General features: G+C 44.6%; 1 protein-coding gene across 1 annotated transcript in view; it reads left to right on the plus strand.

Moving 5' to 3' along the window:
• trappc11 (trafficking protein particle complex subunit 11) overlaps positions 1-12,185 on the plus strand; it is a 172,304-nt gene that overhangs the window by 133,324 nt on the left and 26,795 nt on the right.

Raw genomic sequence — 12,185 nt, forward strand, 5'->3', positions numbered from 1 at the left:
ACAGGGGAAGGACGCTAAAGCCACGCCCCCAGTAGGGATATAGCGGCGGGTTTTTTTTTCTTCCTTTTTTGTTTCTTTTTACCGGTTTACCAACTGGAAGCATTTCCGGGCTGTGCATTATGCAAAACAACATTGGTTTGGCTAAGGACCCCCGAGCAGCCGCAAGAGAATTCAAGATCAACGAATCCATGGTTCGCAAGTAGAGGAAGCAGGAAAACAAGCTTCGCCAAGTCAAGAAGCTGAGTTTTCGGGGGGGAAAAAGAAAAACAAGGCGAGGTGGCCCAATTTGGAAAACCAACTCGAGCAATGGATTAATGAGCAAAGAATAACTCGGAGCTTGCCATCATTCCAGGAGGCTTGACGAACCGCTGGAGATCGATGTAAACAGGCCGTTCAAAGTGAAGTTGCGAGCGGCATGGAAGCGATGGATGACAGATGGTGAACACAGTTTTACTAAGACTAGGAGGCAGCGCCGGGCGAGTTACGTCACAATTTGTGAATGGATTGTGGATGCTTGCACTGTTGTTCGAGCTTTCGCACGGCAAGGAGACTGACTCGAACCTGGCGTGTTTGATTGAGAATTTGCCCAGCTGTTCATTTCGGGTACAGAACATGAGGACTTTGATGGATTTTTGGATGAGGATTGATCAAAAAATAACGTGAGTCCTTTGTTAAATACTTCAATAAAGTACAACCGATCTCAGTTTTGCTCCCACTGCCTTTTTAAAAACATCTTTTGCATGCTACCGTATGTTTTAAGCTGGCGTAAGTTTTACCATGCCTGCCTGACTTTGGGGGTGGGTTGTAGGAGGCTGGTCTTGTGGTCTGGACATGGACCGTAACGACCCACCTACTATTACAGAGGCCTAAATATTGAGGATGGCTGCAATCATTTTCTTCTGTTTTTTTTTTTTTTTGGAAGTATGAAGTATGAAGAATTATTTCTCATCATGTGTCCAATTGAGTTTAGCCGGCAGATTTCTTAATCCTTCCCATTTAAGTGCCAATGAATGTGAGGCGCAGAAAATGACATTTTGAACCAAGGCAATAAATCCGATGTCAGGTCAACCACTGCCGCATCACCCTCTCCTCCCACCACTATTCTATCAGTTGGTAAAATACCATGAGTGTCTGATAGTATTTCAAAAATTCTTGTTGATAAATCAAATCGTGACCATCTGTTAAGGACGTAATATAATGTCAATGTTCAATACATCATGGAACCTTCAATCGTCCTTGCGTGTTTGTTTTCTTTGTCCAAAGAGAGAGGAAAAAACAAGACACCAACGTGCTGAGTCTCAGGGTGCATTCAATCAACTGCCCACCAGAGTGCAGGTTCAGTGAATGACACCTTGTTTATTTGCGCTAACTCCTTTTATACACGTCACAAGGTTTCGTTATGACTGTTCAGCAGAAGGTTTTGATATATGTTTAGCAGAAGGTACCTCTGGCCTTGGGTGTTTTCAGAAAAGGGAGTCATCCTAAGAACATCATTCTTCAGTAATCTACCTTGGGTGCTATAAAGAAGAAAAGGGAGTCATCCTAAGATGTGGGCACCCCTCTGACCTTGGATGTTTTGGAAATGGAACTTAATTGTTAAAGAAAGGAACATAGCTTCATGAGTACAAATAGAACAATCCAACAGAAGTACACAAGGAAGTTGGAGGCTTAAAATCAGGAGACAGTTTATGCAGTGGATTCTCTTAAGGTCAAACGGAAGACGGCACAGAAGATGACATCAGACCCATTGGCATTGCTGCAAATATGATAGTTGAATCACGATGTTGTGGTTGTGTGGCAAGATGAGATGGAGGTGTGCGAACAAGGTCACAGACCACTCTGAGACACCGAGGCACTATTGGGAACAAAGAAGACTCTTTCCTGATACGGTTTGTCCTGGTAGTTTTATGGGAGGTGTTCACCACTGGGGGTGAGGTGGTCACCATGAGGGATGGCTCACATCTGCAATGTTGTTGTTTTCCCACTTCGGCCCAGTAAGGTCTTCTCTTGACCGTTTGCTAAGCAATTCAACAATTTTAGAATTAAATCTTTAAAGAAATACAGAAGAGAGAGGATTGAAAATGGTTACAAATTAAATTTGTTCTCGAGGGACAATCCCAAAATTAAAGGTAAAATATAGTGTCCGTTTCCCAGAGTAATAAGATAGCTAGAGTATTTAACATTCACAAGAATGTTACTCTTCATTATTTTCCCTCACTGATGGAAAAAGCATTTCAACGTTTTTTAAAAACATTTTGGGGAGCCTAATCATAAACAATTACAAATTTGAAGAAAATAAGAACCTTAAAGAGAACCATACAAATACAAGATGATAAATATAAACGACCGAAAGAAAGTCACAATGCAAGGTTACAGAGGTTTCTATGCATCCTGAGGTAGCCGGCAATGTTAATGCAATTGTCTTTGTAATATTAAATAAATGTTTTTCTTTTATCCCAAGCAATTCAGAATCAGAATCATCTTTATTTGCCAAGTATGTCAAACAAACACACAAGGAATTTTTCTCCGTTAGTTGGAGCCGCTCTAGTACGACAACAGACAGTTAATTTACAAAGAACACTCTTGAGAGGTCGGGTCGCGGGGGCAGTAGCTTTAGCAGGGACGCCCAGACTTCCCTTTCCTCAGCCACTTCATCCATCTCTTCCGGGGGATCCCGAGGCGTTCCCAGGCCAGCCGAGGATGTAGTCTCTCCAGCGTGTCCTGGGTCGTCCCCGGGGGTCTCCTCCCGGTGGGACGTGCCCGGAACACCTCACCAGGGAGGGGTCCGGGAGGCATCCGAATCAGATACCCCAGCCACCTCATCTGGCTCCCCCGCAACCCGACCTTGGATAAGCGGTAGAAGATGGATGGATGGATGGACTTTTGAGACATAAAGATTTTGACAAAAACAGTCACTGAGCAATAAAGGGTTGCTAGTTATCTGGTAATGGTAATTTTTTTTTTTTACAATTGTGCAACAAGATGCAGTCCTCTAGCACTTAGAGCAGTTTGAATGACTAATATAACAATAGTCCGTTGCAATGACCATTGTGCAAAGGGCGCCGAGACTTCAAGGAATGTATGCAGTTTAAAGTGACTAGTAGTGCGATAATCTGGGACAATGTCGATTGTGCAAATGTTGCAGATACTCCACAGTCAGTGTGCAAGTGGTGCAGATGCTACTCTGGAATCAGTGGCCAGTATTGGTCGACAGATATGCATTTAGTGCAGCGTGGCAAGACTACTACAGTGAGTGCACGAGTAATATATAATTGGCCCGACAGAAATGTGACAACAAACTCAAGACAAACAAATTGGCAGCATGTTGCAATGAAATTATAGGTTAGCTGTTTAAGAAGTTGAGTGCAAGAGGGAAGAAGATGTTGGAATGTCTGCTAGTTCTAGTTTGCATTGATCGGTAGCACCTACCTGAGGGAAGGAGCTGCAGGAGCCGGTGACCGGGATGTGGAGGGTCCGAGAGGATTTTGCACGCACTTGTTTTAGTTCTGGCAGCGTGCAATTCCTCAAGGGTTGGTAGGGGGGTACTGGCAATCTTTTCAGCAGTTTTGATTGTCAATTGCAGTCGGAGTTTGTAATTTTTTGTAGCAGAACCAAACCAGACTGTGATAGAAGAACACAGTACTGACTCGATGACCGTTGTGTAGAACCTCCTCAGCAGCTCCTGTGGCAGGCCATGCTTTCTCAGAAGCCACAGGAAGTACATCCTTTGCTGGGCCTTTTTGAGGACGGAGTTGATGTTGATCGCCCACTTGAGGTCCTGAGAGACTGTAATTCCCAGGAACTTGAAGGTCTCGACGGTTGACACAAGGCAACTGGACAGCATGAGGGAGCAGCTGTGGCGAAGGATGCCTCCTGAAGTCCACGATCAGCTCTACAGTCTTGAGCGTGTTCAGCTCCAAGTTGTGTTGGCCGCACCACAACTCCAGCCACTCCACTCCACTCCCTGTCGATATGCATACTCGTCATTGTCCTTGATGAGGCCGATGACAGTGGTGTGATCTGCAAGCTTCAGGGGTTTGACAGCCGGGTGCGCTGAGTTGCAGTCATTCATGTAGAGAAAGAAGAGCAGCGGAAAGAGGACACATCCTTGGGGTACCCCGGTGATGATGGTGCGGGTGGATGAGATGGTGCCCCACAGCCTGACCTGGTGTGTCCTGCCCGTCAGGAAGCTGTAAATCCACTGGCAGATGGCAGGTGATACGCTGAGCTGGAGAAGCTTGGTGGTAAGGAGATCAGGGATGATAGTGTTAAACGCTGTGCTGAAGTCCACGAACAGGATCCTCGCGTAGGTCCCTGCACTCTCGAGGTGTACTAGGATGAAGTGCATTCCCATGTACTGTAGGCAAACTGTAGGGGGTCCAGCAGGGGACCTGTGACGCTCTTGAGGTGGTCCAGCACGAGACATTCAAAGGACTTCATGACCACAGATGTCAAGGCGACAGGCCTGTAGTCATTTAGACCCGAGATTGTAGGTTTCTTGGGGACTGGAATGATGGTGGAGCATTTGAAACAAGATGGTACAGTTCCAGAGATCTATTGAAGATCTGTGGGAAGACTGGAGCGAGCTGGTCCATGCAGACTTTGAGGCAGGATGGGGACAACGCAGAAGGCAGAGGTGTGATTGTGGTCGGTGCTGTGTGAAAGTGTCCTTTTCAAATCTGCAGTAGAAGGTATTCAAGTCGTTGGCTAGTGTGCCATTGTTCTCAGGTTGTGGGGAGCGTCGCTTGTAATCGGTCAGCGATTGGAATGCATGCCAGACTGATTTAGAGTTGTTAGCGACAAACTGTTTTTCCAACTTTGCAATGTTAATTTCTTTAGTCAGCTGGTTTCTAGCTCGATTATACAGGGCCCTGTCCCCGCTTTGATATGCGTAGTATGCCTTAGTTTGGCGAAGTTGCTCAAGTGTGGAAGTGAACCACGGCTTGTTGTTGTTGAATTTGCGAAATGACTTTGTTGGTGCACACTCTACTTCACAGAAACTGATATAGGATGTGACAGTGTCCGTATATTCATCCAGGTTGCCAGCTGAATTTTCAAAGACACTCCAGTCTGTCCAGTCTAAACAGCTTTGAAGTTCCATCTTTGCTTCTTTGGTCCACTTTTTCACTGTTTTCACTGTCGGCTTCGCGGATTTAAGTTCTTGTCTGTATGTCGGTATTAATTGAATTAAGCAGTGATCAGACGAGCCCAGAGCTGCACAAGGTTTGGCATGGTATGTGTTATTTAGCATAGTATAGCAGTGGTCTAAAATGTTATTTTCCCTGGTGGGACAGTCGATGTGCTGCTTGTATTTAGGGAGTTCGTGGTTGAGTTTAGCTTTGTTAACGTTCCCGAGAATAATGAGGGGGGAGTCTGGGTGTTTTTTATTTATTTCGTTTACTTGTTCGGTGAAAATTAGCAGTGCGGCGTTCGTGTTAGCTTGAGGCGGAATGTAGACACCAGCGAGTATGAAGAATCCGAACTCACGAGGCGAGTAGAATGGCTTACATTTCAAAAACAGCGACTCCAAATACGGGCTTAAGTGTGTGCTGAGCTCCATGACGTCCGTACACCGATTTTCGTTGATATAGAAGCATATCCCGCCACCTTTTGGTTTCCCCGATGATTTCATGTGGTGGTCTGTCCGGTGAAGATGGAAGCCGGGAAGCATGACGGCGCCATCGGTTACAGCCTCACGAAGCCAAGCCTTCGTCAAGCACATGGCGGCGGAACGTCCGAAGTCTTTACTGGTCTTTATCAGAAGATGAAGCTCGTCCATTTTGTTGGGTAGGGAGCGTAGATTCGCGAGGTGGATCGATGGAAACGCCAATCTTTATCCTCTCTCTCGGAGCTTCACCTGGATGCCGGCTCGCTTCTGTCTGTGGCGTCTCCTCCGCCTCCATGCGCCAAAGACTGCGGTCGCTGCTCTGGTAACTCAAAGAAAAAACTGAGCGAATTTGCGTAAATTGGTGAAAGAAAGTCCGGAGTAGCCTCCTTGATGGTTAGCAAGTCTCCCCTTGTGTAAGTGAGTCGTTTAATGTCTCCAAAGACGAACGAACAACACAAAAACAAAAACAATACTAGCGACTGTGTAACCGAGGTGTCCACACAGGGAGGCGCCATCTTGATCAATCCAGTCTCAACCGGGAGTTGACTCATTCCATAACACGATACCTTTTACAGGGAACACTCAAACAACTTTTGAACTTTACAGAGTTAGAATCTGGGAAACGAGTCATCATCATTCTTCATCCCTCCATTGTCCATACTTCTTATCCTCAGTATGGTCACGGGTGTGCTGTTACCTATCTCAGATGACTCTGGGCGAGAGGCGGTATACACAATGGACTGGTCGCCAGCCAATTGCAGGGCACATACAAACAAACAACCCTTTGCACTCACATTCACACCTACGGACAATTTGAAGTCTTCAATTAACCTACCATGCATGTTTTTAGAATGTGGGAGAACATGAAAACTCCACACAGGCCAGATTTGTAGAACTTTGAGGCAGATGTGCTAACCAGTCTATCACCATGCCGCCCATCATCATTCTTTTTCCTTAAAGCCAGTCTTTATGATAACAAGGGATGTAATCACAGGTCTCTGGCCTTTTTTTCAATCCCAAATTGAAATCACAGCACTTAGCCTGGTCTTTTTCCAATCGCAACAATTGGAATCACACGTCTACAGCCTGGTCTCTTTCAGTCCCAAATCAACAGGGCTCGAAAACCTATCAGTACGTTTAGTCACAGGAAAGCACGTCAACCTGGTCCTCCTCTGGGACAATAGCTCTCCTACCTGTTTGCTTTATTTATAGGCCTATTCACAAAATTGACCACGTGTTATTCCCAATTAACCAAAACCCTAAAAATAGTAGTAATTCTACACTTGGTGGAAGAACCATTTGAAGACTTTGGCTTTCCCAAAAACATAAACCTCATGATCATTAAATCGGTTGAGAAATTACGTTAATTTTAAGTTACGACTTAATTTCATTGTCCATGTATTACCTTGGAGGAGGACGTCCACCTCCCCAACCTGACCGCACCGCATTCACGTTAGCCGGGCTGCTACAGGACACTGGCGTAGCTAGTGTAAATATCTATGTTTGGGACATTCTCTAGTGTAATGCGGATGCTTAAGTTGCCATGTGGTTTCTTTGAAAGTGGTAGTTGATTGGCCGAAAAAGGAACAAAAACACAGCCAGTGACAGCCAGTATGCTACTTTACTGTCATAGCACCACACCCCAACACCCCCGAGCTGCTAGGGGGATTTTCGCCAGAATCAACCCAGATTTTAACACATAGTGAAAGGCTTTATGGCCCCTACTATTGTTAATTGAAACTTGGAGTGACTTCCTCATGACTTCAATCTACATTTTATGGGGGGGGGGGGGGAATAATAATCACACATTTCTAATAACAGCGTTTCTTTATTTTTATGCGACTTGTGTAGGCCGACTTGTTGCTGGTTTTCCCATGGCCAGCCACATATTTGTTAGTTTACCTTACTTAACTGCATGAACTCTTATTGCACAATCCAATAGTGTATGTAACCCAGTTCGCAGTATAAGTAAGATGACAGAATTAATATTATAATTATTTGGGCACTTAGCAAATCTCGCAAGTCCACTTGTCCATCATGACAAAATATCCAGAAGGATGTATATGAATGTTCGTCCTAACATGACTAACTGTCCAGCTGGGAATGTGCAGTTGAGTGTGTGACTATTTCTTCTCAAGGGTTCTTGGGTTACCTCACTGTCCAAAATGATCTGGAATTGTGAATTGGTCCTCAAATTCATCTTACACGAAAAAACCTGTAACAATAAATAAACTAACTCAACTGCAAATAAAATCGGCAAAATTTCTCTTTTCTCTTTGTTTTAAATGTAGGTTTTCGTCCTTTGGTAACCGAGATGTACACATGGGTTACACACTTCAAAATGATCAGGGATGGTACTTGGAATTATGATCTGAATTTGGGAAAAGGCTGACTCACATAAAGTGCAGACGGATAATGCAGTCAAGAAGGGAGTACATATCCTCATTTTTTGGTACTTTTTTTGTGTATTTTCCGGAACTGTCCATGAGCTCTGGACTTCAGCTGAATTTTGGCTTGTAGTGTCAGAATCTCATCCTCCACTTGTAGAAGAGTTGAGGTGAAACTGTATTGCAATTTTTTATGTTTGTGAAACAATCGCAACATCTTCCTGAAAGGGTAGCACCTGAATATAGCAGAACATGAAGTAAAGCTTCTGAAACCAGATGAAACAATTACTCCAAAATAAAAGATAATCAGCACAGAGTGAAAGGCAGTGTTCAACCTCCTCTGTGATCCCTTTGAAAGCCCTCAAGTCTTAAAAGCCACTGACAGCGGCTTAATAGCCAGTGCGAACAACAGCGGGGATAGCTGACAGCCTTTCCTAGTGCTGCATAAAGGCAAAATGGTCTTGAATGCTGTGTGTTCATACACAAAGAAGCGTAGGGTGAGAAATAGAGTACCTTAAGCCAGGAGATGAAGCTTGCACTTGTTAGAGGTTAGGAAAAGAGAACAAAGAAAAGTCGCAGTCCGGTTATAACCTGCCGGCCGTGCAAACACATTTTTTTGGGGGGACGAAATGCGCTTACAAATTAAGTTTGATTGATTGATTCATGATTTCAGTGTTTCGGCTTTTGGTTTTCTGCCTTGGATCCCTGTTTCGATTTTTGGCTTCGGTCAAGAAAGTTGTAAATTTAGGTCAGTGCTTTTGCTAGTGTTTAGGCCAGCACAGAAGGCTCTGAAGGCCCTCAATGGACGCCACTGATATATACTGTATAAAATATATTACCAAAAGTATTTGCTCATCTGCCTTGAATCAAGATATGTATTTAGGTGACATCCCATTCTTAATCAATAGGGTTTCATATGACATCGGTCCACCCTCTCCAATTATAACATCTTAAACTCTTCTGTAAAGGCTTTCCAAAAGAGTGTGTTAATGGGAAATTTTTACAGAAGCGCATTTGCGAGGTTACACATTGATGTTGGATGAGAAGACCTGGCACTCAGTCTCCCCTTTAATTCATCCTAAACTATTCTATAGGGTTGAGGTCAGGATTGTGCAGGCCAGTCAAGTTCATCCACATCACACTCTCTCATCTGTGTCTTTATTAACCTTGATTTGTGCAATGATGCACAGTCATGTTGCAACAGGAAGGGGCCATCTCCAAACGGTTCCCACAAAGTTGTAAATGTCCAAAATATTAGCCCCTGAGCTCTAGTTAAAGGAAATCTGAATGCTTTCAGCATACTAGGAGATTTTGGACAGTCAAACAGTTTGAGGATTACCCCTTCCTTTTACAACATGTCTGTGCACCGGTGCATAAAGCAAGGTCCATAAAGGCATTGATGACAGAAATTGGTCTGGATGAACTTGACTGACCTGCACAGAGTTCTATTGGGTTGATTTCGAATGGACATTGAGCCAGGCCTTCTCGTCCAAAATCACAAATAAACAAACCTCACAAATATGTGCTCGGAAGAATGGGCTAAAATTCCCATGAACTCATTCCTAAACCTTATTAAAAGCCTTCCCACAAGAGCTGAAGCTGTTAGAGCTGCAAAAGGGTAGACCACCATCATATCGAACCATATGGATTTAGAATGGGATATCACTTAAAATCCTATGTGAGTCAAGGAAGGTGAGTGAATACTTTTGGCAATATAGTGTATATCATTGATAATTAGAAGGTATTGAGCATGAGCAATGTTAGAGATACAATGTAATTTTTATTATTTCAACAGTAACTGAAGACACACAATTAAAGCATTCGGTCAATGTCACATGGCTGACGTGAAACTTGTTGGGATAAAAGGTTGATTACACTGGTCAACAACATTTATTGTATAAGATTTTTTAGCTGAATAAGACAGTTTTGATATGCTGAATCCAAATATCACATCGGTTATATCACATCCGGTCAACTTTTTGAAGTATGGCCACATCTTTTTGTTTATATGTACAGGTATTTTCACATTAGAGGTTCAAATAAATGGAGGTGCATGCCGTGAAATTTGAAGAATGATGACGTAAAATTCATTTTGTAGGTACTTACTTTTACCAATGTCTACTATTCAATTTACAGTAAGCAAAGTTTGTAACATTTGATTAATAAACTGTTAACAAATTGGCATAAAACCCTGACCTGAAAAAGAGAAACAGATGTCATTTTCTGAATCAGCAATGTAAAATTGTCCGAAATTAGATGGAAAAAACATAGACAACTTACAACAACAAAAAAATGTAAAAGTTTTATCCATCGAACTCATAAGAACTATTGTATTAATCATGAGTAATCAAATGCTGAAGAGTATTACTAATTCTCACATTGTTTATATGTATAGATGTGAGTGTGATCAGGGTCCAAAAGGAAACTTGTATGTTTGAATCAAGTCCAGTACTTCACCTTTGTGTAGACTGTGAGTGTTACTGTGCTTTTGAAGCTGTTTTTTTTCTCATCCTAAGAAAAAGTCACAAGTGCCAAGGCGGAAAAGTATTAACCTCAAACTCAAACCAATTCTAACCAGTATTTGTTGTTCAGAACATTATTAAATACTTTCTACCCAGGGTGTGTAACGTCTTAAAAATGTCACTTCCTCAAAAAGGTCATGAGACCTGACCATCTTCGTAAAAGTCACTTTCCCAAACTGTCAGGAGACGTGACCATCTCGTGGTGTGGTATAACAATGGGCAACTCTGGCTAGCTTGTGATCACGAGTCATGAAGTATGAGTGCCCCAGTGGAACAATACTGACTACCTAAAATTCAAACCACTTGAGCCAGACATTTTGGGTACTTTCCAGCTCGGGGCTGTATCTAAACGCCCCTCCATCCATCCATTGTCTTCTGCTTATCCAAGGTCGGGTCGTGGGGGCAGCAGCATCAGCAGGGAATCCCAGACTTCCCTCTCCCCAGCCAATTCCTCTCACTCTTCCGAGGAGTTCCCGAGGCGTTCCCAGGCAAGCCGAGAGACGTAGTCTCTCCAGCGTGTGCTGGGTCGTCCTCCCGATGTGACGTGCCCGGAACACCTCACCAGGGAGGCGTCCAGGAGGCATCCTAAACAGATGCCCGGGCCACCTCATCTGGCTCCTCTCAATGCGGAGGAGCAGCGGCTCTACTCTGAGCCCCTCCCGGATGATCGAGCTTCTCACCCTATCTCTAACGGAGAGCCCGGACACCCTGCGGAGGAAACTCATTTTGGCCGCTTGTATCCGGGATCTTGTTCTTTCAGTCACAACCCACAACTCGTGACCATAGGTGAAGGTAGATCGACCGGTAAATCGAGACCTTCGGCTTAGCTCCTTCTTCACCACAACGGACCGATACAAAGTCTGCATCACTGCAGACGCTGCATCGATCCGCCTGTCGATCTCCCGTTCCATTCTTCCCTCAATCGTAAACAAGACCCCAAGATACTTGAACTCCTCCACTTGGGGCAGGATCTCATCCCCACCCTTATCCGACTGAGGACCATGGTCTCAGATTTGAAGGTGCTGATTTTCATCCCAGCCGCTTCACACTTGGCTGCGAACCGCTCCAGTGAGAGTTGGAGATCACGGCTTGATGAAGCCGACGGAACCACATCATGTGCAAAAAGCAGAGATGCAATTCTGAGGCCACCAAACCGGACCCCCTCTACGCCTCCATAAAACTTATGAACAGATTCGGTGACAAATGGCAGCCTTGGCGGAGTCCAACCCTCACCGGAAACTAATCCAACGAGTCCGACTTACTGCCGGCAATGCGGACCAAACTCTGACTCCGGTCGTACATGGACCGAACAGCCCGTATCAGGTGGTTCACTACCTCATACTCCCAAAGCACCCCCCACAGGACTCCACGAGGGACACGGTCGAACGCCTTCTCCAAGTCCACAAAACACATGTAGACTGGTTGGGCGAACTCCCATGCACCCTCGAGGACCCTGCCGAGGGTGAAGTGCTCGTCCACTGTTCCACGGCCAGGACGAAAACCACACTGCTCCTCCTGAATCTGAGATTTGACTTCCCGACGGACCCTCCTCTCCACCACCCCCTGACTAGACCTTACCATGGAGGCTGAGGAGTGTGATCCCCCTGTAGTGGGAACACACCCTCCGGTCCCCCTTCTTAAAAAGGGTGACCACCACCCCAGTCTGCA

Source organism: Phycodurus eques, chromosome 9, assembly GCF_024500275.1.
Source record: "Phycodurus eques isolate BA_2022a chromosome 9, UOR_Pequ_1.1, whole genome shotgun sequence".
Lineage (NCBI taxonomy): Eukaryota > Metazoa > Chordata > Actinopteri > Syngnathiformes > Syngnathidae > Phycodurus > Phycodurus eques.